Here is a 27,126-nt window from a genome sequence, read left to right on the forward strand (position 1 = left end):
AGGACAGGGGTGGCTCGGTGCAGGACAGGGGTGGCTCGGTGCAGGACAGGGGTGGCTCGGTGCAGGACAGGGGTGGCTCGGTGCAGGACAGGGGTGGCTCGGTGCAGGACAGGGGTGGCTCGGTACAGGACAGGGGTGGCTCGGTGCAGGACAGCGGTGGCTCGGTGCAGGACAGGGGGGGCTCGGTGCAGGACAGGGGGGGCTCGGTGCAGGACAGAGGTGGCTCGGTGCAGGACAGGGGGGGCTCGGTGCAGGACAGGGGGGGCTCGGTGCAGGACAGAGGTGGCTCGGTGCAGGACAGAGGTGGCTCGGTGCAGGACAGAGGTGGCTCGGTGCAGGACAGCGGTGGCTCGGTGCAGGACAGCGGTGGCTCGGTGCAGGACAGGGGGGGCTCGGTGCAGGACAGAGGTGGCTCGGTGCAGGACAGGGGGGGCTCGGTGCAGGACAGGGGGGGCTCGGTGCAGGATAGGGGTGGCTCGATGCAGGACAGGGGGGGCTCGGTGCAGGACAGGGGTGGCTCGGTGCAGGACAGGGGGGGCTCGGTGCAGGACAGGGGTGGCTCGGTGCAGGACAGGGGTGGCTCGGTGCAGGACAGGGGGGGCTCGGTGCAGGACAGGGGGGGCTCGGTGCAGGACAGGGGGGGCTCGGTGCAGGACAGGGGGGGCTCGGTGCAGGACAGGGGGGGCTCGGTGCAGGACAGGGGTGGCTTCGTGCAGGACAGCGGTGGCTCGGTGCAGGACAGGGGTGGCTCGGTGCAGGACAGGGGTGGCTCGGTGCAGGACAGGGGGGGCTCGGTGCAGGACAGGGGGGGCTCGGTGCAGGACAGGGGGGGCTCGTAGTCACTGGACTGATGTTACATTCCCATGTTACACTTTTGGCTGCTTATACTTCTCCACAGCCATCATCCTCCATCTTCCCCGGGCTTCCCGCTTCCTCCACATTGATATTCCCCCCTTCCATACATTATGGAGGTGTGCTCAGCGTGTCTGGGTGAAGTAGTGTACAGCTTGCTGATGGTTTCTGACCGTTCATAACAGAATTATGAATGCAGCTCTGGATGTGACTCCTGCTGTTGAGCATTAATGAAAAGTCAGTGAAGCTTGCTGGAAGTGAATGGAAACATTCACTGTTTATAGCCTCTAATTCCTCTGAAATGGCGTATCGTGCGCCCGTGTGGATGACCGGTGCGCTGGAGGAAGCCGCGTCCCAGAACTGTTCCTCCAATGATTGATAGACAGCTCCCCTTAGTCATGAATGATGATGGATTTGTGATCTGATCTCGGCTTCACTTCCCCCTGGATCGCTTCCTCTTGGATTCGCTTCCACACGGCCTTGCTTCCACCCGGCCTCACTTCCTCTTTGATTTGCTTCCTCCTGGCCTTGCTTCCTCTTGGATTCACTTTTTCCCGGTTTCACTTCCTCTTGGATTCGCTTCCTCCCGGCCTTGCTTCCTCTTGGATTCGCTTCCTCCTAGCCTCGCTGCCTTTTGGATTCCCTTCTTCCTTGCCTCACTTCCTTCCGGCCTCGCTTCCTCCCGGCCTCCCTTCCTCTTGTATTCGCTTCCTCCCAGCCTCGCTGCTTTTTGAATTCCCTTCATCCCAGCCTCACTTCCTCCCAGCCTCGCTTCCTCTTGGATTCGCTTCCTCCTGGCATCGCTTCCTCTTGGATTCGCTTCTTCCCGGCCTCGCTTCCTCCTGGCCTCACTTCCTCTTGGATGTGCTTCCTCCCGGTCCCGCTTGCTCCAAGCTTCACTTCCTCCCAGCCTCGCTTCCTCTTGGATTTCCTTCCTCTTGGATTTGCTTCTTCACAGCCTTGCTTCCTCCCGGCCTCACTTCCTCTTAGATTTGCATCCTCCTGGCCTTGCATCCTCCTGGCCTCGCTTCCTCCCAACCTCGCTTCCTCTTGGATTCGCTTCCTCTTGGATTCGCTTCCTCCCGACCTCGCTTCCTCTTGGATTCGCTTCCACCCGGCCTCGCTTCCTCCCGGCTTCACTTCCTCTTGGATTCGCTTCCTCCTGGCCTTGCTTCCTCCTGGTCTCGCTTCCTCCGAGCTTGACTTCTTCCCGGCCTCGCTTCCTCTTGGATTCGCTTCCAACCCCGCCTCGCTTCCTCCCGGTCTCGCTTTCTCTGAGCTTTACTTCCTCCCAGCCTTGCTTCCTCTTGGATTTGCTTCCTCCTTGTCTCGCTTGCTCCGAGCTTCACTTCCTCTTAGCCTTGCTTCCTCTTGGATTGCTTCCTCCCGACCTCGCTTCCTCACGGCCTCGCTTCCTCTTGGATGCGCTTACTCCTGGCCTCACTTCCTCACGGCCTCGCTTCCTCTTGGATTCGCTTCCTCCTGGCCTCACTTCCTCACGGCCTCGCTTCCTCTTGGATTCGCTTCCTCCTGGCCTCACTTCCTCACGGCCTCGCTTCCTCTTGGATTCGCTTCCTCCTGGCCTCGCTTCCTCTTGGATTCGCTTCCTCCTGGCCTCGCTTCCTCCCGGTCTCGCTTCCTCCCGGTCTCGCTTAATCATGGCCTCGCTTCCTCTGAGCTTCACGTCCTCCTGGTCTCGCTTCCTCACGGCCTCACTTCTTCCTGGCCTCGCTTCCTCACGGCCTCACTTCGTCCTGGCCTCGCTTCCTCCCGGCCTCACTTCCCCCGAGCTTCACGTCCTCTCGGCCTTACTTCCTCCCGGCTCCACTTCATTGACTTTTTATTTTTTAGTCTTGGATTCTGGCGTAAAAGATCTTAAGTTGCAACATATTTTGCGTAACTACAAGTTTTGCAAAAAGTTTACAACATTTGCTGCTGTTTACGCCATCAGGTCTGCACACGGGGCCGGGTTCCTACAGCTGAGGGCTCGGTGCAGTTCCTCCAGTCTGACACACTGTGACAAGACCATCAGCTGCGAGAAGAACTGGATCAGGATCTATTCAGCGATTCCAGTGACAGCAAACAGAGATCTTATAATTGGGAGGGTGAGTGGAAATGTATTATGTAGTGCCAGCCACGGAAACCCCATATATAGCACCAGACACGGGCGTCCCTCATATAGCACCAGCCACGGAAAGCCAATATAGAGCAGCAGCCACGGAGGCCCCTCATATAGTGCCAGCCACTGACACTCCTCATATAGAATCAGCCACAGAGGCCCTCATATAGTCCCAGCCACGGAAACCCCATATATAGCATCAGCCACGGACACCCTTCATATAGCACTAGCCATGGAAAGCCAATATAGAGCAGCAGCCATGGAGGCCCCTCATATAGTGCCAGCCACTGACACCTCTCATATAGCATCAGCCACAGAGGCCCCTCATATAGTGCCAGCCAAGGAAACCCATATATATAGCATCAGCCACAGAGGCCCTCGTATAGTCCCAGCCACGGAAACCCCATATATAGCATCAGCCACGGAGGCCCCTCATATAGCGCCAGCCACAGAGTCCCCTAATGTGGCGCCCTGGACAAGCCAGGTCGTCACAGGTACTGCAACAACACACCCCACAACCCGGCTAGGCACACCGAAGTCAGACAAAAATCCTTGTTGCCTCCCTCCAGGGGCTGATGTCCACACCAGGGGGTGGAGCCAGATGGTTGGCCCCACCCACCGAGGAGTTCACAGTCCTGGAGGCGGGAAAAGGAAGTCAGATTAGTTTGGGAAGTGAAGAGTGAAGTGGCAGTAGAGGAGCCTGCCGTGTCCGGGTGCATGGCCCGGGCACATACAGCAAGGTTGGCAGACGGTGGTGACCGTCTGCAGGAGGGGCTGATTGACGTGAACCATAAGGACCGGGGACGGGCGGTGAGCGAAGAGAAGCCAGCACCATTCGGCAGGGCCTACGGACCCCGACCAGGCATGGAGTCGCCGTAAAACCGGTCAAATCCGTTAGCGAAGGGAACCTCCGGGGTTTCCCAGCAGTCAAGACCCGATTGAAGGCAACAGCTCACACCTTAGAGGGAAACACAGTCACCGCCAAGGCTACAGTTCCCAGGGCCAGAGCCTGCGGGCAAAAGGGGCTCCCTCAGCCTCCATCCAAGCTGGGGAGCGGGTTACCGGTGGGAAGCCACCAGAACCGAGAACACAACACAGGTGCAGGGAAAGGCAGTCACCGCCAACCTACCGGGAGGAGAACAACCGCAGCCGTCTGTGGGACCCGTCCATCCAGCCGTTTGTTTTACCGGAGACTTTGTGTTCATCATTGGCTGAGTGAGTACCACTGTGCCGTGCGGCACAGCGCTGCCCCCGCGACCCTGCACCTCACCAGGCCCCGTAACCCGCCTGCCATCCCTCCCTCACCGGGCCCCGGGACAACCAACCCCCCTACCCACGGAGGAGAAAAACAACATCCAAGCTGCTCCCTGTCATCGCTCCCGGGATCCCCGTCCAGAGCAGCGGTGGTGTCACAACCTCACCACAACCGTGGGTGGCGTCACGGACAATAAATCCCCACAACCATTCCCCTTTTCACTCACGGGCGAGGAACGCCGCTCTAGTCCCCAGGATCCGGCCCACCGTTCGAGTCACCACCGAGCAGCAGCAGCCAGACCCGAGCAGTGGGTGAGCGCAGCGTCCCCTCCTCCGCCCGCGACAACTTGGCGTCACGAACAGGATCTTACCACTCTGCCGTCTGGTAGAGGTGCGCCTTGTAACCGCCGGAGGTGTCCGGCCGAAAAATTTGAGAAGCCGCCATTTTGGGCGCGAAAAATCCCCGCTCGAGCGTCTCCTCGAGCAGTGGAGGCGCGAAAGCCGAAACCCCGCCCCTGTAGAGGAGGAGCCGGAAAAAGACTAGGGGGACGGATGGCGTCTGGCTGCATGTAGCCCGCGGCTATAAAAACAGGGACGCCAGGACCCTGCGGCCATCTTGTAGTTCCTGGAAGAGGCCGCCGCAGCAATGTACCAACCGTCCCGCAGCACCGTAGCCCCCGCACCCGGGACCACGGCGTGGGTGGAGGTCCGGACCGCCCAGCTACAACAATGGCTGCAGATCCGGGTGCAGCTCCTCTTGGAGGAGTGGGAGGCCGACATGGCGGTGGTGGTGGCGGCCATACGGAGACGTGAGGCGGAGGGAGTTCTGGAAAGGCGGGTAAGTGACCCATGCCCCTGTACCCCTAGCGGGTCAGTCATCGCGGCCGAGGGGCCCGGTCTACGCCCGCTTGCCCTGCTACCTCCCTTGCTACCCGTGTTGGCTGCCGCTGCCCCGCCACTAGGCCCGCTACCATCACAACCGGTAGCGGTACCCCGCCAATCCGCCCCAGCGGACCGGTCTGCAACAGAAGTCCATGACCGCCCGGAACCGCTTCCGTGGAAGAAGCCAAATGCTAGGCCCGTTAGCAAAGATCTACCGGAGGCACCTGAGACCGTGCCTGGCCCCGCACCGCCCCCGGCAGCCCGTCTCGTGCAGGAGGAGGCGGAGGCTCAGCGGGAGAGGACCCCTGTACCCGTTCCCATGCCTCGGCTGAGGCTGCGCCGGGTCGCCGCTGTAAGGCAGCACCCCAGGCCATGACACCACGAGACCTGCCACCCAGAACACTGGCGGTGGCCAGCGTGAAGGAGGTCTCGCGGGGCCCGACCCGTGCGCAGGGGCCTACCGTAGCCCCTTACTAGGACAGGGAACCGACCCCGCTGGGCCAGGAAATTGCAGAAAGGGAGAGGAGGAAGAGGAGGAAGGCGGAGCTGGTCGCCCGCACGATTCGAGAGAAAGAAAGCCTCCGCCAGGCCACCTTCCGTGTACGGGGCCCAACCTATGAGGGGCAGGTGAGGAGGTTTGACGTCCGTCGGGGGTACGGATTTATATATGAGCCGGGCCTGGAGGCTGAAGTCTTCATAGCCCGACGGGACGTCAATGCTCACCTGCCGGAGGACCACCCGTTCCGCAACCTGATGCCGGGGGATTTGGTCCAATACACTATGCACTGCGGGGAGAGGGGTTGGTTCGCTCTGGACGCTAAGCTGAGGGCCCCTCCTCCGGCCGACACCGTGGATTTGAAGTGAGTTAGCGGTCCACCGTTGCCGGCAGTTGTCCCCGTTGGGACCACCTGTAGAGTTAAGAAAGTTTGAATGATAAGATTGATCAACCGAAGTTTATCTGATTGGAACCTTGATTGAACCGGCCGTTGCCGGCAACTAGTCCTCGTAGGGACCTTCTGCAACCGTTGCGTAAGGAACTTTTTACGGACAAGCCCGAGAACTTGCAGGGCAACCACAAACTGGTAAAATGTAAATAATATTGGGCTTGAACAGTTACCGCCTCCGGAGAGGCAGGTTTGGAGGTTGGGCCTGGAGGAAAGGGATGGCCCAGGCCCGCCACTACCGTAACCGGTGGCGATCCTCCGGGGGTTCAGGGGTCCCCATGGACGCGGGTCCCCTGAAAGAGACAGAACTCGCTCGGGCAACTTGGTTCTGGACTGGGGTCAAGGGGTGCTGCCCGTTTCTTAGGGGCAGCATCAGGGCCAGGTTGTTTGGGTGGGAGAAGAGCGGAAGCCGTACCGTTGTGAAATGTTATGATGTTTACATGTTTTTACCATTTTCTATCTTTTGCAGTTAACAAAAATAAAACCGGTGATGGACGGGCAGCCCGCGGACGGTCTGCATTTTACTAAGGGGGAATGTGGCGCCCTGGACAAGCCAGGTCGTCACAAGTACTGCAACAACACACCCCACACCCCGGCTAGGCACACCGAAGTCAGACAAAAATCCTTGTTGCCTCCCTCCAGGGGCTGATGTCCACACCAGGGGGTAGAGCCAGGCGGTTGGCCCAACCCACCGAGGAGTTCACAGTCCTGGAGGCGGGAAAAGGAAGTCAGATTAGTTTGGGAAGTGAAGAGTGAAGTGGCAGTAGAGGAGACTGACCGTGTCCGGGTGCGTGGCCCGGGCACATACAGCAAGATTGGCAGACGGTGGTGACCGTCTGCAGGAGGGGCTGATTGACGTAAACCGTAAGGACCGGGGACGGGCGGTGGCCCGCCGGTACCGGATCGGAGAGCGAAGAGAAGCCAGCACCATTCGGCAGAGCATACGGACCCCGACCAGGCTTGGAGTCGCCGTAAAACCTGCCATCCTCCCCTCACCGGGCCCCGGGACAACCAACCCCCTATCCATGGAGGGGAGAACCAACATCCAAGCTGCTCCCTGTCATCGCTCCCGGGATCCCCGTCCAGAGCAGCGGTGGTGTCACAACCTCACCACAACCGTGGGTGGCATCACGGACAATATCCCTAAACCAAACCACCCCCTTTCACTCACGGGCGAGGAGTGCCGCTCGAGTCCCCGGATCCGGCCCACTGCTCGAGCCACCACCGAGTAGCAGCAGCAGCAGCCGGACCCGAGCAGTGGGTGAGCGCAGCCTCCCCTCCCCGCACCAGCCACAGAGGCCCCTCATATAGCGCCAGCCACAGAGGCCCCTCATATATAGCACCAGCCACAGAGGCCCCTCATATATAGCACCAGCCACAGAGGCCCCTCATATATAGCACCAGCCACAGAGGCCCCTCATATATAGCACCAGCCACAGAGGCCCCGCATATATAGCGCCAGCCACAGAGGCCCCGCATATATAGCGCCAGCCACAGAGGCCCCTCATATATAGCACCAGCCACAGAGGCCCCGCATATATAGCACCAGCCACAGATGCCCCTCATATATAGCACCAGCCACAGAGGCCCCTCATATATAGCACCAGCCACAGAGGCCCCTCATATATAGCGCCAGCCACAGAGGCCCCTCATATATAGCACCAGCCACAGAGGCCCCTCATATATAGCACCAGCCACAGATGCCCCTCATATATAGCACCAGCCACAGATGCCCCTCATATATAGCTCCAGCCACAGAGGCCCCTCATATATAGCACCAGCCACAGAGGCCCCGCATATATAGCGCCAGCCACAGAGGCCCCTCATATATAGCACCAGCCACAGATGCCCCTCATATATAGCACCAGCCACAGAGGCCCCTCATATATAGCACCAGCCACAGAGGCCCCGCATATATAGCGCCAGCCACAGATGCCCCTCATATATAGCTCCAGCCACAGAGGCCCCTCATATATAGCACCAGCCACAGAGGCCCCGCATATATAGCACCAGCCACAGAGGCCCCTCATATATAGCTCCAGCCACAGAGGCCCCTCATATATAGCGCCAGCCACAGAGGCCCCTCATATATAGCACCAGCCACAGATGCCAGCAGACAGCAGCTGATTATCAATATGGAAACACAAATTATATGGCTGCCCCCGACCACCTCTATCATCCTCTACTCTTATTAGACAATTGCTTAAATAACAATCCCTGATAGATTCTTATGGTTAGAATAATTCTTCCAATCTGACGATGGAGGAAGAAGCTGGAGAATGAATCCCCGTCCTCTGTCCACACCACGCTGCACCATACACGGCTTCACACAACCCAACACCGTCCATTATTCTGCCTCAGGCTGGAGGCCGACGCCATAAACTGAAGAATGTCACCACGGAGACGGCCAGGTCTGTCCTGTGGAATGAGGCCGGGAGCTAAGAAAGCTGGGCCACAGACAGGTATACACAGGCAGGGGCCCCGTATACAGCGTCAGCCACAGGCAGGTATACACACGCCGGGGCCCGGTATACAGCATCAGCCACAGGCAGGTATACACACGCCGGGGCCCGGTATACAGCATCAGCCACAGGCAGGTATACACAGGCAGGGGCCCGGTATACAGCATCAGCCCAGGCAGATATACACATGCTGGGGCCCATATACAGCTTCAGCCACAGGCAGATATACACAGGCAGGGGCCCGGTATACAGCATCAGCCACAGGCAGGTATACACAGGCAGGGGCCCGGTATACAGCATCAGCCCAGGCAGATATACACATGCTGGGGCCCATATACAGCTTCAGCCACAGGCAGATATACACACGCCGGGGCCCTGTATACAGCATCAGCCACAGGCAGATATACACACGTTGGGGCCGGGTATACAGCTTCAGCCACAGGCAGGTATATGTACCGCCCTGTGCTCGGCTGCAGCCGAGCCACTCGGATCCGGGCTCATGTGTCGGTGGCTCGAGCGCCTCTGGACCGGGGGTCACGTCGCTCTGCAAGGGGGCTGGCGCTTTGAAAGGGGGGGTTTAGATTTAAAGTTCGTGACGCCACCCACGGGTTGTGGTGAACGTAGGCACTACCGATGCTGTTTACTAGGCACCCCGGGGGAGATGTTGGTGCAGCTTGTGATGTTAACCCCTCCGTGGGCAGGGGTGGTGGCCCCGAGACCCGTTTGATGTGGTGCGATGTTGGTGCTCGGCGGGGCAGGGCGGTGCGTGGCCAGAGGGCACTGTAGTACTCACTCTGATAGATACACGGGAGTCTTTGGTAAACCAAAAAGATGGTGGTCGGTGCCCGCAGCTGGCTGCTTCAGGTTCCTCAAACAGGCTGGTGGTGTCCGCCTTTCTCCTGCACCTCTTTGTAGCTGTGGATAGCCATGCCTTAGCAACGGGAGTCCTGCTCCCCGGCGTGTATGTCGGGAGAGCCCGTTTGCCCGCAGGCACTGGCCCTTTGGATCTCTTGGCCTGAGCAGTGGCCGTTATCCCGAATCGGTGGGCTGTTGCCTTCTTTCGGGACTTGGGTGGGAAAGGACCTAGAGTCCAGACCTCAATCAGTTAATTAACGGGGTCCGGTAGTTTCGGGACCGCGTTTCAGGGTCTGAGTACCCCCTCGTGTGCTCCGGTTTCCAGTCGGTTCCCCGGTTCGGTACCGGCGGGCCACTACCCTGTCCCGGTTACCTACGGTTCCACCAGGCTGTCTTCCCAGCTCCTGCAGAAGGCCACCACCGTCTGCCTCCTAGCCAAAGTGCCCGGGCTCCTATCCAGGACACTGGACAGATTTACTCCTGTCACTTCCACTGTCACCACTGCTCTCCTCCTCTCCCTAAACTGATCTGTCTGGGTTTTCCTGCCTCTGGGCCTGTGAACTCCTAGGTGGGCGTGACCAACCGCCTGGCTCCGCCCCCTGGTGTGGACATCAAACCCAGAGGGAGGTGACTAGGGTTTAGTAGGTTGGCTGGTGTCACCTTATTTGGGGATGGGTGTAGTGCAAGGGCCTAACTGTGACTACCTGGCTAGTCCAGGGCGTCACATATACACATGCTGGGGCCCGTATACAGCGTCAGCCCAGGCAGGAATACACACGCCGCCGGGGCCCGGTCTATAGCATCAGCCACAGGCAGGTATACACACACCGGGGCCCAGTATAATGCATCAGCCACAGGCAGGTATACACACGCCGGGGCCCGGTATACAGCATCAGCCACAGGCAGGGCCACAGGCAGGTATACACATGCAGGGGCCCGGTATACAGCGTCAGCCCAGGCAGGAATACACACGCCGCCGGGGCCCGGTATACAGCATCAGCCACAGGCAGGTATACACACGCCGGGGCCCGGTATACAGCATCAGCCACAGGCAGGTATACACACACTGGGGCCCGGTATACAGCATCAGCCACAGGCAGGTATACACACGCCGGGGCCCGGTATACAGCATCAGCCACAGGCAGGTATACACACGCCGGGGCCCGGTATACAGCATCAGCCACAGGCAGGTATACACAGGCTGGGGCCCGGTATAAAGCATCAGCCACAAGCAGGTATACACAGGCAGGGCCACAGGCAGGTATACACACACTGGGGCTCGGTATACAGCATCAGCCACAGGCAGGTATACACACGCCGGGGCCCGGTATACAGCATCAGCCACAGGCAGGTATACACACACTGGGGCCCGGTATACAGCATCAGCCACAGGCAGATATACACATGCCGGGGCCCGGTATACAGCATCAGCCACAGGCAGGTATACACAGGCAGGGCCACAGGCAGATATACACACTGGGGCCCGGTATACAGCATCAGCCACAGGCAGATATACACACACTGGGGCCCGGTATACAGCATCAGCCACAGGCAGGTATACACAGGCAGGGCCACAGGCAGGTATACACACGCCGGGGCCCGGTATACAGCATCAGCCACAGGCAGATATACACACACTGGGGCCCGGTATACAGCATCAGCCACAGGCAGGTATACACAGGCAGGGCCACAGGCAGGTATACACACGCCGGGGCCCGGTATACAGCATCAGCCACAGGCAGGTATTCACAGGCAGGGCCACAGGCAGGTATACACACGCCGGGGCACGGTATACAGCATCAGCCACAGGCAGGTATACACACGCCGGGGCCCGGTATACAGCATCAGCCACAGGCAGGTATACACAGGCAGGTATACAGCATCAGCCACAGGCAGGTATACACACGCCGGGGCCCGGTATACAGCATCAGCCACAGGCAGGTATACACACGCCGGGGCCCGGTATACAGCATCAGCCACAGGCAGGTATTCACAGGCAGGGCCACAGGCAGGTATACACACGCCGGGGCACGGTATACAGCATCAGCCACAGGCAGGTATACACACGCCGGGGCCCGGTATACAGCATCAGCCACAGGCAGGTATACACAGGCAGGTATACAGCATCAGCCACAGGCAGGTATACACACGCCGGGGCCCGGTATACAGCATCAGCCACAGGCAGGTATACACACGCCGGGGCCCGGTATACAGCATCAGCCACAGGCAGGTATACACACGCCGGGGCCCGGTATACAGCATCAGCCACAGGCAGGTATACACAGGCAAAAGGAAAGGTAACCGCTCATGGAGAGGAGTGGCTGCCCGAGCTTGGAGGGAGCGCTCTGACACAGTGAAAGCAGAAGATGGGGGCGGATCTGTCCCCGACTGCGGGAACGTCCCAGTCCAAAGGGAGGAGAACAACCAAAAACGAAACTAAGACTGAAGCGTGACCAGAACCTGAGGAGCAACGACAGAGATAAGATGGCGTCTGCAGGAGGTGACCGGGGAGAGCAGGGATGGACCAGGCCCATGACCGCAGAGGAGCTGGAGGCAGAAGTGGGAAGAATTGCCGATGATATGGAGGAGCAGAGCAGGCGACAGATAGCCGCTTGGAAGAAGAAGATGATAATGGCAATTAGAAAACTGCGGTTGTCGATGCAGCGAGGCCTGCCTGGAGGTGCCGCCCACACTCAACTGGAGTCATCATCAGCAATAGCGACCCTGCTACGGGATGACTATAGCACGGATCTGAGTGAGTTTACAACTGCCCCCCCTGCCCGACCTGGCATGCTGATCCCACCGGCATTAACATCCGAGGCTGGTGCGACGTCCGATGCGATGCCTGATGCGATGCCTGATGTGATGCCTGATGCGATGCCTGATGCGATGCCTGATGCGATGTCCGATGCGATGCCTGATGCGATGCCTGATGCGATGCCTGATGCGATGCCTGATGCGATGTCCGATGCGATGCCTGATGCGATGCCTGATGCGATGCCTGATGCAATGCCTGATGTGATGCCTGATGCGACGTCCGATGCGATGCCTGATGCGATGCCTGATGCGATGTCTGATGCGATGCCTGATGCGATGCCTGATGCGATGTCCGATGCGATGCCTGATGCGATGCCTGATGTGATGCCTGATGCGATGCCTGATGTGATGCCTGATGCGACGTCCAATGCGATGCCTGATGCGATGCCTGATGCGATGTCCGATGCGATGCCTGATGCGATGCCTGATGCGATGTCCGATGCGATGCCTGATGCGATGCCTAATGCGATGCCTGATGCGATGCCTGATGCGATGCCTGATGCGATGTCCGATGCGATGCCTGATGCGATGCCTGATGCGATGTCCGATGCGATGTCCGATGCGATGCCTGATGTGATGTCCGATGCGATGCCTGGTGCGATGCCTGATGCGATGCCCGGTGCCATGCCCGATGCGATGTCCGATGCGATGCCTGATGCGATGCCCGGTGCCATGCCCGATGCGATGTCCGATGCGATGCCTGATGTGATGCCTGATGCGATGCCTGGTGCGATGCCCGGTGCCATGCCCGATGTGATGTCCGATGCGATGCCTGATGTGATGTCCGATGCGATGCCTGGTGCGATGCCTGATGCGATGCCCGGTGCCATGCCCGATGCGATGTCCGATGCGATGCCTGATGCGATGCCCGATGCGATGTCCGATGCGATGCCTGATGCGATGCCTGATGTGATGCCTGATGCGATGTCCGATGCGATGTCCGATGCGATGCCTGATGCGATGCCTGATGTGATGCCTGATGCGATGCCCGGTGCCATGCCCGATGCGATGTCCGATGCGATGCCTGATGCGATGCCCGATGCGATGTCCGATGCGATGCCTGATGCGATGCCTGATGTGATGCCTGATGCGATGTCCGATGCGATGCCTGATGCGATGCCTGATGTGATGTCCGATGCGATGCCTGATGCGATGCCTGATGTGATGTCCGATGCGATGCCTGATGCGATGCCCGGTGCCATGCCCTATGCGATGTCCGATGCGATGCCTGATGCGATGCCTGATGCGATGCCTGATGTGATGCCTGGTTCGATGCCTGATGCGATGCCTGATGCGATGCCTGATGCGATGCCTGATGCGATGCCTGATGCGATGCCTGATGTGATGCCTGATGTGATGCCTGGTTCGATGCCTGGTTCGATGCCTGATGCGATGCCTGGTTTGATGCCTGGTTCGATGCCTGATGCGATGCCTAATGCGATGCCTAATGCGATGCCTGGTGCGATGCCTGATGCGATGCCTGATGCGATGCCCGGTGCCATGCCCGATGGGATGTCCGATGCGACGCCCGCAACCAGACCAGGCCGCAATGCCTTCTGTCCCAGTTGCCCGACCAGAGGTGGTCACAGCGCCCCAGTCGCTGACAGAGGAACCAGCACCTGCGCTTCGACCTGAAGTGGACGAGGAAGTGGCACAGCTAGAGAGAGAACTGAAAGCTCGGTTCCCAGCACTACCTGATCCCCAGGCTGCCATCTCGACCTGAAGCGGTCACAGTACCCTCTCCACAGGAGAGGGATTCATCATCTTACCTGGCTGCTGAAAACTCATCCCCAGAGCTGCTGCCCAGCCGACCAGAGGAGGACGCAGCACCCTTTGAGAGAAAGGGAGGCCAGGAGGTCGCGCTGCTGTTCCCCCAACGACCGGAAGAGGTCGCAGCAGCCTCCGCCAGGGAGATTGAAGAGGTCTTACAGCCATCATTGCTGATCCCCAGCCGACCGGAGGAGGTCACAGCACCCTCTGAGAGAGAGGGAGGCCCTGAGGTCGCGCTGCTGTTCCCCCAACGATCAGAGGAGGTCGCAACACCCTCTGCCAGGGAGGAAGACCTGGTTGCATATAGCCCCAGCATGTATGTGACCTGGTTACCTGCTGATAACCAGGTGACGGTAATGCGGAGACCAGCCCGCAGAGAGCAGCGTCGTGTGAGACCCAGACACCCCGTTGAGAAGCCCACCCCAGAGAGAGAGCAAGTGGAGGCCAGGGACCTGCAGGAGAAGCAGTCCCTGCGGCGGGGAAGGCACCAGGCCAGAGGTCCCCTCCACCGTGGGGTAGTGGAAGCATTCAACTGCTGAACGGGGTGTGGGTTCATTGTAGAGGCCGGGGTTAAGGAAGGCATCTTTGTGTCTCGGTGGGACGTGCAGTCACATCTGCCAAGGGGTCACCCTGGTCGTGATTTGCATATGGGGGATGTGGTGAAGTTCACCAGGCATAAGGGTGGTTTGCCTTGAACGTGGCGCAGTGTCCAAAGGAAACCGTGGTAAGCCCAAGTTCCATCCCCTGCGCTCCAACCAGGTCCCCAGAGTCATCACCACCAGGGGACGCCCCAGACACAACCTCCAAGGATCAGTGCGCTGAAGACCAAGCACTGGTTCTGGGAGACGGAAGACTATTTAAATTCTTTAGTAAAAAGAAAGTCAATATAGTTTTCAGAGAATGTTTGTTACCAGTTAAACAAGTTTAAATGTTTAAGAATGAGCCCGCAAGGACTTTTGCGAGAACCCTTGAAGTTTTTCCTATTTAGCACCAGGTTATGTGCACTTTAAAAATGGACCACAGGCTATGAACTGGCTATAGCCACAAACTCTCGCATTGTAAAAAGTTACCCCAGAGGTACCAACGTTAGAGCACGCCTGTTTATGGGGCCTGGCTCTGCACCACCAGAGAGCACGCCTGTTTATGGGCCCTGGCTCTGCACCACCAGATAGCACGCCTGTTTATGGGGCCTGGCTCTGCACCACCGGAGAGCACGCCTGTTTATGGGGCCTGGCTCTGCACCACAAGAGAGCACGCCTGTTGATGGGGCCTGCTCTCCAACACGCGGAAGCTGGCACGCCTGTTTATGGGGCCTGCTGTCCAACACAGGGAGCGCGCCTGTTTATGGGGCCCGCTCTCCAACACGCGGAAGCTGGCACGCCTGTTTATGGGGCCTGGCTCTGCACCACCAGAGAGCACGCCTGTTTATGGGGCCTGGCTCTACACCACCAGGGAGATTGCCTGTTTATGGGGCCTGGCTCTGCACCACCAGAGAGCACGCCTGTTTATGGGGCCTGGCTCTGCACCACCAGAGAGCACGCCTGTTTATGGGCCCTGGCTCTGCACCACCAGAGAGCACGCCTGTTTATGGGGCCTGGCTCTGCACCACCAGAGAGCACGCCTGTTTATGGGGCCTGGCTCTGCACCACCAGAGAGCACGCCTGTTTATGGGGCCTGGCTCTGCACCACCAGAGAGCACGCCTGTTTATGGGGCCTGGCTCTGCACCACCAAAGAGCACGCCTGTTTATGGGGCCTGGCTCTGCACCACCAGAGAGCACGCCTGTTTATGGGCCCTGGCTCTGCACCACCAGAGAGCACGCCTGTTTATGGGGCCTGGCTCTGCACCACCAGAGAGCATGCCTGTTTATGGGGCCTGGCTCTGCACCACCAGAGAGCACGCCTGTTTATGGGGCCTGGCTCTGCACCACCAGAGAGCACGCCTGTTTATGGGGCCTGGCTCTGCACCACCAGAGAGCACGCCTGTTTATGGGGCCTGGCTCTGCACCACCAGAGAGCACGCCTGTTTATGGGGCCTGGCTCTGCACCACCAGAGAGCATGCCTGTTTATGGGGCCTGGCTCTGCACCACCAGAGAGCACGCCTGTTTATGGGGCCTGGCTCTACACCACCAGGGAGATTGCCTGTTGATGGGGCCTGCTCTCCAACACAAGGAAGCTGGCACGCCTGTTTATGGGGCCTACCCTATGTGACGACATGGACACTCAGTGCCTAGCATGGGTTAACTTTCTTAAAATTCAGCCAGACATGGAGACAGTTTGTTTATAGATGGGGGATAATCCCTCATTGTTCTACAAGACTCTGGGAGTTTAGTATTGAAGTTTTTGTTGACTCATGTAATTGTTTTGGCCACTGAAGGCCAGACACCCATTGTATTACGATGTGCATTGCTGGATGTGATGTAACTTAGCTGTCTCTCCCTCGTCTCTGCCATTGACCATTATTACTGGGATATTCTGTATACGGCTTGAAATCTAGCCAATAAGAGCCCAGTCTTATCCACCAATCATGAAGACCCCAATGGTCTGAATGGAGAGCTCGGGGGTATAAGAAGGAGGACTGTCCATTGCCCGGTAGACTCTTGCTACATGATACAATCTAGGATCTGCGGATCTGATTGGCAAGCCATAACCAAACCTGGATTATAATACTACATGGACTCGAATGCAAGGATTTGGCTGAGACATCAAGGACTACCTAAGGAAGGAATCCAGGTTGGGACAATCCAGTCACCTGACCACAGACTTTGCGGACCTCAGCCAGCTTCCTAAATCTGGCGTTATTCCAGTCTCGGTGGGTGCCCGCTGAAAGCGGTGTGCTGCTGGATTGGAGTAAGTAGCCCTGGAACCTCTGAGGCACGGACCTTCTAATCCCTGGTGAGCAGCGGAAGGGGGAGACTCTGTTGCCGGTTACATTTGTGTGTTTTGCTGGTTATGTGTTATGTGCTGTTAATTGTTTGGGGATCCAATAAAGTCTAATTATTCTGGTTCCCTCACCCTGTGTTGTCTGAGTAGTGTTCTGCCCACGGGTAAGGAGGCCGGCGTTCAGTTGGGATGAGCCCTGAGCCACGCTGTCTTTCTAAAGGCGGCCGGGCCAGCGGACGAGAGCACCCACTGACCCCCGTGTCTCCACAGGAGAGCACCCACTGACCCCCGTGTCTCCACAGGAGAGCACCCACTGACCCCCGTGTCTCCACAGGAGAGCACCCACTGACCCCCGTGTCTACACAGGAGAGCACCCACTGACCCCCGTGTCTCCACAGGAGAGCATCCACTGACCCCCGTGTCTCCACAGGAGAGCATCCACTGACCCCCGTGTCTCCACAGGAGAGCACCCACTGACCCCCGTGTCTCCACAGGAGAGCACCCACTGACCCCCGTGTCTCCACAGGAGAGCACCCACTGACCCCCGTGTCTCCACAGGAGAGCACCCACTGACCCCCGTGTCTCCACAGGAGACCACCCACTGACCCCCGTGTCTCCACAGGAGACCACCCACTGACCCCCGTGTCTCCACAGGAGACCACCCACTGACCCCCGTGTCTCCACAGGAGACCACCCACTGACCCCCGCGTCTCCACAGGAGTGCACCCACTGACTCCCCGTGTCTCCACAGGAGAGCATCCACTGAGGCCCGTGTCTCCACAGAAGAGAATCCACAGACCCCCGTGTCTCCACAGAAGAGAATCCACTGACCCCCGCGTCTCCACAGGAGAGCACCCACTGACCCCCGCGTCTCCACAGGAGTGCACCCACTGACCCCCGTGTCTCCACAGGAGAGCATCCACTGACCCCCGTGTCTCCACAGAAGAGAATCCACTGACCCCCGTGTCTCCACAGGAGAGCACCCACTGACCCCCGTGTCTCCACAGGAGAGCACCCACAGACCCCCGTGTCTCCACAGAAGAGAATCCACTGACCCCCGTGTCTCCACAGGAGAGCACCCACTGACCCCCGCGTCTCCACAGGAGTGCACCCACTGACCCCCGTGTCTCCACAGGAGAGCATCCACTGACCCCCGTGTCTCCACAGAAGAGAATCCACAGACCCCCGTGTCTCCACAGAAGAGAATCCACAGACCCCCGTGTCTCCACAGGAGAGCACCCACTGACCCCCGTGTCTCCACACTCTACGCCACCCTCCTCAGGAGAGGAAGATTGGAGGAAAGGTCTGGGATACAGATGGCCCAGACCTGGTCACCAAAGGGACCGGGGACCTGCCTCCTGGAAGTTTCTGGGTGGGACCAGGACTTGTGGGTGGTGGTGGAATGGTACCTGGTATGTTTTAAATGTAAATATATCTCCTGTGTGGGAAAGTTTGTATTAAATTTTTCTTGTCTTTGCAGCCCGAGGACATGCTGTTGATAACCAAGGGGGAATGTGGAGCCCCTGACCTGGTCAGGCACCACTGAGTACTGCACCCATGCTGGGTCAGTACTTTCAGGTAATCCAAAGGCTGGAATAGGGTGTGTACGCACAGACACATAGCAACCAGGTCTCCCACACCTTAGAGGCGACCCTTGGGCAGACCCAAGAGGGGGTGTTCCTCCACATCTCATCTAGGGGTGTAGCGGAGAGGCTGGAAGCTAAGATGGCAGCGGCTGTAAGGAAAGTAGGAGGAGTTAGCCAGCCTGAAAGCAAGAGAGAAGCTGTGAGGCAAATCCCGGGATATGAAGATGAATTATGACTTCCAGTCATAATCGCTCATCACTCCCTGGCAGTGCCCCCTCCCTTCTTGTTCTCAATGTCCAGCATCTGTGAAGGTGTTACACCTCCATGGCCATCTCCTGTGATATGGAGATGAGATGATGTGGGAACAATGGACACAGGAGGACTCCCTGCCGTGACCCTGTGGTAGGAGCTGCTATCTAATTAGCAAGCTTGGAAGTATCCAGACAGAACGACTCCAGTAAAAAATGGTTCATATCTCGCAAGCCATATTTCCGATAAATATGGCAACCATAAAAATGGTGTCTCCGCATGCGGACGATGCTGGCACACCCTTTTTATGGGAGCGGGAGCTTGGGAAATACCCCAGGCGTGATATCAGCCAATGTGGAACTAGTAGACGAGTCATGAGTCCTCTCGTTCTGTAGCTAAATTCATAACTGTCACAATGAGAGCATTGGCGTCCGCCTACGACGCTCCCAGGCAAAGTTATGGCCCATATTCCATGTTGTGGATTGTCCATAACTCCAGCCAGGGGTGGAGCAGTGCTCCCTCTGAGGTCACTAAGGTAGGAGGGGACCTGGATTTGCCCAGGTTGATAACCCTACTTCGGCCATTTTCCAGGGTTCTTTCGCTGGGGGTCACGTGTAGGAAACATCTGTGGGAGTTCCTGGAAACCTGGTCTACAGCGCCCCCCTGTGGCCAGACGCAACAAGGTAACTGCTGGAACTGTGTATGCCTGTTTGTAAACCATGCTTTATCTGTAACTGTACTCTGACCTATGTATATTCTGTAGATTCCCTATTGTATATATTGTAGTTTCTAGTGTGCTTTAGGCTGATTAAATTATATAATTAATCTTGGGCTGTTCTGTTATCTCGATCTTGAATCCCACTTCTGACACCAATATGTCACGAACCACCGGGGGGGTCACTCAGAAATCCCCCGCGCTGGCTACCAGTACGTCACAATCGGGGGGTAACAAGTGGGGGTCACCCCTCCTTTATACCTCCCGACCGACAGACAGAGCACGTGACGCGCTCTGTAGCGCCCCTCTTATAGTCAGGCCAATTATGGAATTGCCCAACAATAAGCAAGGAGGCCGCTATACTACTTATGCCGATTATTGAAGGGTCCCCGGTGAGAGTAGGGTATATATTCCCCCGACCTCCGCGGGCGGAATATATAAAATCTCCCCGAATCTCACTGGCCTCCCCACAATAATCCTTGGCACAACTCGCTGCCACCAACCGCTTCACGGTAACTATTAGCCGAACACACAGACGTGGGATTCAAGATCGAGATAACAGAACAGCCCAAGATTAATTATATAATTTAATCAGCCTAAAGCACACTAGAAACTACAATATATACAATAGGGAATCTACATAGGTCAGAGTACAGTTACAGATAAAGCATGGTTTACAAACAGGTATGCAATTCAATCAGTTACCTTGTGCGTCTGGCCACAGGGGGGCGCTGTAGACCAGGTTTCTAGGAACTCCCACAGATGTTTCCTGCACGTGACCCCCAGCGAAAGAACCCTGGAAAATGGCCGAAGTAGGGTTATCAACCTGGGCAAATCCAGGTCCCCTCCTACCTTAGTGACCTCAGAGGGAGCACTGCTCCACCCCTGGCTGGAGTTATGGACAATCCACAACATGGAATATGGGCCATAACTTTGCCTGGGAGCGTCGTTGGCAAGAGAGAAGGACGTGCGCGGACACGCTAGTCAGACCCTGCACGTGGAGTAGACGTTAGTGGGGGAGAACGTTACCAGAAAGTCAGTCAGAGAGATGCTGAGGAAGTTAGCTGTTCGAGTACAGGGACTCCTAGTGACTAGGCACGCACGGGGAACAGGTCCCTAGAGTAGGCATCCATTTACTGATCTGCTAAACCTGCCGGTGAGGGGAACCACAAGTCCCTCTCCAACCAACTAGAGTCCGAGCCTCAGCAGCAACGAGGGGGCCCATAAGGGGGATCGAGCCTGAAGCTATCCACCTTGGTCCATGCTGTCAGCAAACGGGCTAAAAAGGGGAGAAATGGCAGTAACGACTTCCCTGGATGAATCCCACGGTACTTCAAGTCAGGGGTTATCCGAAACAAGAAGTGCTGGGAAGACGAGCTAATGGTTACCCTCAGACCGGCCTGAAGGATCCCTGGTTCCACCTGATTTATCTCAGCATCGCCCGGGTTACCTCACGATAACAGCAAAAGTGAGTAAACAAGTTGAAAGCCATGATTTATTCTGAGACCTGTTGTTCTCTACACCCGAGCCCCTGGGGCCAGCTTCACTCTCGGGAGGCCACAACATCCAGCTGCTGACACCATCAGCCTCAGACGCTCGTTAAATCTGCAGTGGCGGTCACCCATATCCCTGACCGCAAACCGTGAGTGGCGTCATGACTGCCATATAAATAAACCGCCAGAAGTACCAAGGTGAAGACCCTGTGGCGTCCCCAAAGGTGGAGTGAAGTCCCTGGGGCATCACAACAGCAGTGGAGTCAGGGGTAGGGGCCCCTGGACTACCTGGCTAGGTGGCAGACAGCAAACAGGGCCACAGGCGACAGAGATCTGGTCGTGGGAAACCTTAAGTGGACCGGGGCAGGGTTGTAGCCCGCTGGTGCCAAAGGCAGATGTCTGCAGATGTATCTCCATAGAAAGTGGAGGGAAAACCTGCAGATGTGTCTGTATAGAAAGCAGAAGGAAAAACCTGCAGATGTGCCTTTATAGAGAGTGGAGGGAAAAACCTGCAGATGTGTCTGTATAGAGAGCAGAGGGAAAACCCTGCAGATGTGTCTGTATAGAGAGTGGAGGGAAAAACCTGCAGATGTGTCTGTATAGAGAGCGGAGGGAATAACCTGCAGATGTGTCCGTATAGAGAGTGGAGGGAAAAACCTGCAGATGTGTCTTTATAGAGAGGAGGGAAAAACCTGCAGATGTGTCTGTACAGAGAGAGGAGGGAAAAACCTGCAGATGTGTCTGTACAGAGAGCGGAGGGAAAAACCTGCAGATGTGTCTGTATAGAGAGCGGAGGAAAAACCTGCAGATGTGTCTGTATAGAGAGCGGAGGGAAAACCTGCAGATGTGTCTGTATAGAGAGCGGAGGAGGGAAAAACCTGCAGATGTGTCTGTATAGAGAGCGGAGGAGGGAAAACCTGCAGATGTGTCTGTATAGAGAGCGGAGGAGGGAAAAACCTGCAGATGTGTCTGTATAGAGAGCGGAGGAGGGAAAAACCTGCAGATGTGTCTGTATAGAGAGCGGAGGAGGGAAAAACCTGCAGATGTGTCTGTATAAAGAGCGGAGGAGGGAAAAACCTGCAGATGTGTCTGTATAGAGAGCGGAGAGAAACTAAGGGTTTACACTGTACTGTATATACAGCTTTCGCATAAATTCAGACTCCGCTGCACAATTGTGATTTTTTCAGATTTTTCTCTATTTCTGAGTAAAATGTAAATTGTTCTTTATTCTATAATCTACTGACGACGTCTCTGAATTTCCAGCAATAAATTCTGTATTTATTTCCTGTAAATGAGAAATGGTGAAAATAACAGAACAATGCACAGACTGCACAGCGCTCTCACCTCACATAATGCACAGACTGCACAGAATGCACAGCGCTCTCACCTCACATAATGCACAGACTGCACGGAATGCACAGCGCTCTCACCTCACATAATGCACAGACTGCACAGACTGCACAGACTGCACAGAATGCACAGCGCTCTCACCTCACATAATGCACAGACTGCACAGAATGCACAGTGCTCTCACCTCACATAATGCACAGACTGCACAGAATGCACAGCGCTCTCACCTCACATAATGCACAGACTGCACAGAATGCACAGCGCTCTCACCTCACATAATGCACAGACTGCACGGAATGCACAGCGCTCTCACCTCACATAATGCACAGAATGCACAGACTGCACAGCGCTCTCACCTCACATAATGCACTGACTGCACAGCGCTCTCACCTCACATAATGCACAGACTGCACAGAATGCACAGCGCTCTCACCTCACATAATGCACAGACTGCACAGACTCCACAGACTGCATAGCGCTCTCACCTCACATAATGCACAGAATGCACAGCGCTCTCACCTCACATAATGCACAGAATGCACAGCGCTGTCACCTCACATAATGCACAGCGCTGTCACCTCACATAATGCACAGAATGCACAGCGCTGTCACCTCACAGAATGCACAGAATGCACAGCGCTCTCACCTCACATAATGCACAGACTGCACAGAATGCACAGCGCTCTCACCTCACATAATGCACAGAATGCACAGACTGCACAGAATGCACAGTGCTCTCACCTCACATAATGCACAGACTGCACAGAATGCACAGCGCTCTCACCTCACATAATGCACAGAATGCACAGACTGCACAGCGCTCTCACCTCACATAATGCACAGACTGCACAGAATGCACAGCGCTCTCACCTCACATAATGCACAGAATGCACAGACTGCACAGAATGCACAGCGCTCTCACCTCACATAATGCACAGACTGCACAGACTCCACAGACTGCACAGACTGCACAGCGCTCTCACCTCACATAATGCACAGAATGCACAGACTGCACAGAATGCACAGCGCTCTCACCTCACATAATGCACAGAATGCACAGCGCTGTCACCTCACATAATGCACAGACTGCACAGAATGCACAGCGCTGTCACCTCACATAATGCACAACACTCTCACCTCACATAATGCACAGACTGCACAGCACTCTCACCTCACATAATGCACAACACTCTCACCTCACATAATGCACAGACTGCACAGCACTCTCACCTCACATAATGCACAGAATGCACAGCGCTGTCACCTCACATAATGCACAGACTGCACAGACTGCACAGCACTCTCACCTCACATAATGCACAACACTCTCACCTCACATAATGCACAGACTGCACAGCACTCTCACCTCACATAATGCACAGAATGCACAGCGCTGTCACCTCACATAATGCACAGAATGCACAGACTGCACAGCACTCTCACCTCACATAATGCACAACACTCTCACCTCACATAATGCACAGACTGCACAGCACTCTCACCTCACATAATGCACAGAATGCACAGCGCTGTCACCTCACATAATGCACAGAATGCACAGACTGCACAGCACTCTCACCTCACATAATGCACAACACTCTCACCTCACATAATGCACAGACTGCACAGCACTCTCACCTCACATAATGCACAGACTGCACAGCACTCTCACCTCACATAATGCACAGAATGCACAGCGCTGTCACCTCAAATAATGCAAAGAAAACAAGGTCATCATCATTTACACACAACAATATAATAATGTGTTACCTCAGGAAGATTCAGGAATCAGTATTCTGTGGAATAACCATGATGTGTAATCCCAGCTTTCATGCGTCGCTTTCCTCCAGTCTTCAGACGGCTTTTGGGTGCCCTTATGCCACTCCTGGTGCAGACAGGTAAGCCGCTCTTCTTTGATGGCTTGTGACTATCCATCTTCCTCTTGATTTCATTCCAGGGGTTTTCAATGGGGTTCAGGTCTGGAGATTGAGTTGGCCATGACAGGGTTTTGGTGCGGTGTTCCTTCATCCACACATTGATGACCTCGCTGTGTGGCATGGCGCATTGTCCTGCTGGAGAAACCAGTCCTCACAGTTGGGGAACATTTCCTGAGCACTGGAGGCCGCTGGTTTCCAGGATAACCTTGTGTGCGGCTTGAGTCATCGTCTGTAGCAAAGTTTAACCTGTTATTTTCACCATTTTTCATTTTCAGAAAATAAATAATTTATTGCTGGAAATTCAGAGACGTCGTCAGTGATTATAGAATAAAGAACAATTCACATTTTACTCAGAAATAGAGAAAAATCAGAAAAACTGACAATTGTGCAGCGGAGTATGAATTTATGCCAGAACTGTGTATACCGGGATGAGGGATATATACTGAGATGGGGATATATACACACATATGATATGATAACACAGGATGGAGCAGCAGAATCTTGCTCGCAGCTCTGGAGGTGACTGGAGCAGCAGAATCTTGCTCGTAGCTCTGGAGGTGACTGGAGCAGCAGAATCTTGCTCGCAGCTCTGGAGGTGACTGCAGCAGCAGAATCTTGCTCGCAGCTCTGGAGGTGACTGGAGCAGCAGAATCTTGCTCGCAGCTCTGGAGGTGACTGGAGCAGCAGAATCTTGCTCGCAGCTCTGGAGGTGACTGGAGCAGCAGAATCTTGCTCGCAGCTCTGGAGGTGACTGGAGCAGCAGAATCTTGCTCGCAGCTCTGGAGGTGACTGGAGCAGCAGAATCTTGCTCGCAGCTCTGGAGGTGACTGGAGCAGCAGAATCTTGCTCGCAGCTCTTGCGGTGACTGGAACAGCAGAATCTTGCTTGCAGCTCTGGAGGTGACTGGAGCAGCAGAATCTTGCTTGCAGCTCTGGAGGTGACTGGAGCAGCAGAATCTTGCTTGCAGCTCTGGAGGTGACTGGAGCAGCAGAATCTTGCTCCCAGCTCTGGAGGTGACTGGAGCAGCAGAATCTTGCTCCCAGCTCTGGAGGTGACTGGAGCAGCAGAATCTTGCTCCCAGCTCTGGAGGTGACTGGAGCAGCAGAATCTTGCTCGCAGCTCTGGAGGTGACTGGAGCAGCAGAATCTTGCTTGCAGCTCTGGAGGTGACTGGAGCAGCAGAATCTTGCTTGCAGCTCTGGAGGTGACTGGAGCAGCAGAATCTTGCTCGCAGCTCTGGAGGTGACTGGAGCAGCAGAATCTTGCTCGCAGCTCTGGAGGTGACTGGAGCAGCAGAATCTTGCTCGCAGCTCTGGAGGTGACTGGAGCAGCAGAATCTTGCTCGCAGCTCTGGAGGTGACTGGAGCAGCAGAATCTTGCTCGCAGCTCTGGAGGTGACTGGAGCAGCAGAATCTTGCTTGCAGCTCTGGAGGTGACTGGAGCAGCAGAATCTTGCTCGCAGCTCTGGAGGTGACTGGAGCAGCAGAATCTTGCTTGCAGCTCTGGAGGTGACTGGAGCAGCAGAATCTTGCTCGCAGCTCTGGAGGTGACTGGAGCAGCAGAATCTTGCTTGCAGCTCTGGAGGTGACTGGAGCAGCAGAATCTTGCTCGCAGCTCTGGAGGTGACTGGAGCAGCAGAATCTTGCTTGCAGCTCTGGAGGTGACTGGAGCAGTGGTGACTTCTCAGCGCGTTCCTCCCTCTCTGGGACATTTCTCTTCCGGCCGCGGTTTCTGCTCCTCGTATTTCGTGTTTTGTCGTCTCCAGATTAAACGCAGGAAATGACAGAAGAAAGAAACCGGAAGAAGATACAGAACAAAGCGACGGCGCACACAGAAAAAGCAGCAACACCAGGAGACCATGGGCAGGAGATTATTACACACGCTGCTGTTCTCTGTTATCAGCTGTTCCATGCTGTGGAGTTACTGATTGTAGAGCAGAAGGATACATTACATTATGCATCATCCACAGATCCCCCATAACAGAGCGTCCTCCACAGATCCCCCATAACAGAGCGTCCTCCACAGATCCCCCATAACAGAGCGTCCTCCACATATCCCCCATAACAGAGCGTCCTCCACAGATCCCCCCATAACAGAGCGTCCTCCACAGATCCCCCATAACACAGCGTCCTCCACAGATCCCCCATAACAGAGCGTCCTCCACAGATCACCCCATAACAGAGCGTCATCCACAGATCCCCCATAACACAGCATCATCCACAGATCCCCCATAACAGAGCGTCCTCCACAGATCCCCCATAACAGCATCTTCCACAGATCCCCCATAACAGAGCGTCCTCCACAGATCCCCCATAACAGAGCGTCACCCACAGATCCCCCATAACAGAGCGTCACCCACAGATCCCCCATAACAGAGCGTCCTCCACAGATCCCCCCATAACAGAGCGTCATCCACAGATCCCCCATAACAGAGCATCCTCCACAGATCCCCCATAACACAGCATCATCCACAGATCCCCCATAACAGAGCATCCTCCACAGATCCCCCATAACACAGCGTCATCCACAGATCCCCCATAACAGAGCGTCATCCACAGATCCCCCATAACAGAGCATCCTCCACAGATCCCCCATAACACAGCATCATCCACAGATCCCCCATAACACAGCATCATCCACAGCTCCCCCATAACAGAGCGTCCTCCACAGCTCCCCCATAACAGAGCGTCCTCCACAGATCCCCCATAACAGAGCGTCCTCCACAGATCCCCCATAACAGAGCGTCCTCCGCAGATCCCCCCATAACAGAGCGTCCTCCACAGATCCCCCATAACAGAGCGTCCTCCACAGATCCCCCATAACAGAGCGTCCTCCACAGATCCCCCATAACAGAGCGTCATCCACAAATCCCCCATAACAGAGCGACCTCCACAGATCCCCCATAACAGAGCGACCTCCACAGATCCCCCATAACAGCATCCACAGATCCCTCATAACAG

General features: G+C 56.2%; 1 protein-coding gene across 1 annotated transcript in view; it reads right to left on the minus strand.

Moving 5' to 3' along the window:
• Positions 1-24,718, minus strand: part of RHOG (ras homolog family member G) — a 137,588-nt gene extending 112,870 nt beyond the window's left edge. The window contains exon 1 of the mRNA XM_075337702.1: positions 24,001-24,718. The gene's annotated coding sequence lies outside the window, so the exon portion shown is untranslated. The remainder of the gene's footprint in view (positions 1-24,000) is intronic.
• Positions 24,719-27,126: the final 2,408 nt, after the last annotated feature.

This window comes from Anomaloglossus baeobatrachus, chromosome 2 (assembly GCF_048569485.1).
Source record: "Anomaloglossus baeobatrachus isolate aAnoBae1 chromosome 2, aAnoBae1.hap1, whole genome shotgun sequence".
Taxonomy (NCBI): domain Eukaryota; kingdom Metazoa; phylum Chordata; class Amphibia; order Anura; family Aromobatidae; genus Anomaloglossus; species Anomaloglossus baeobatrachus.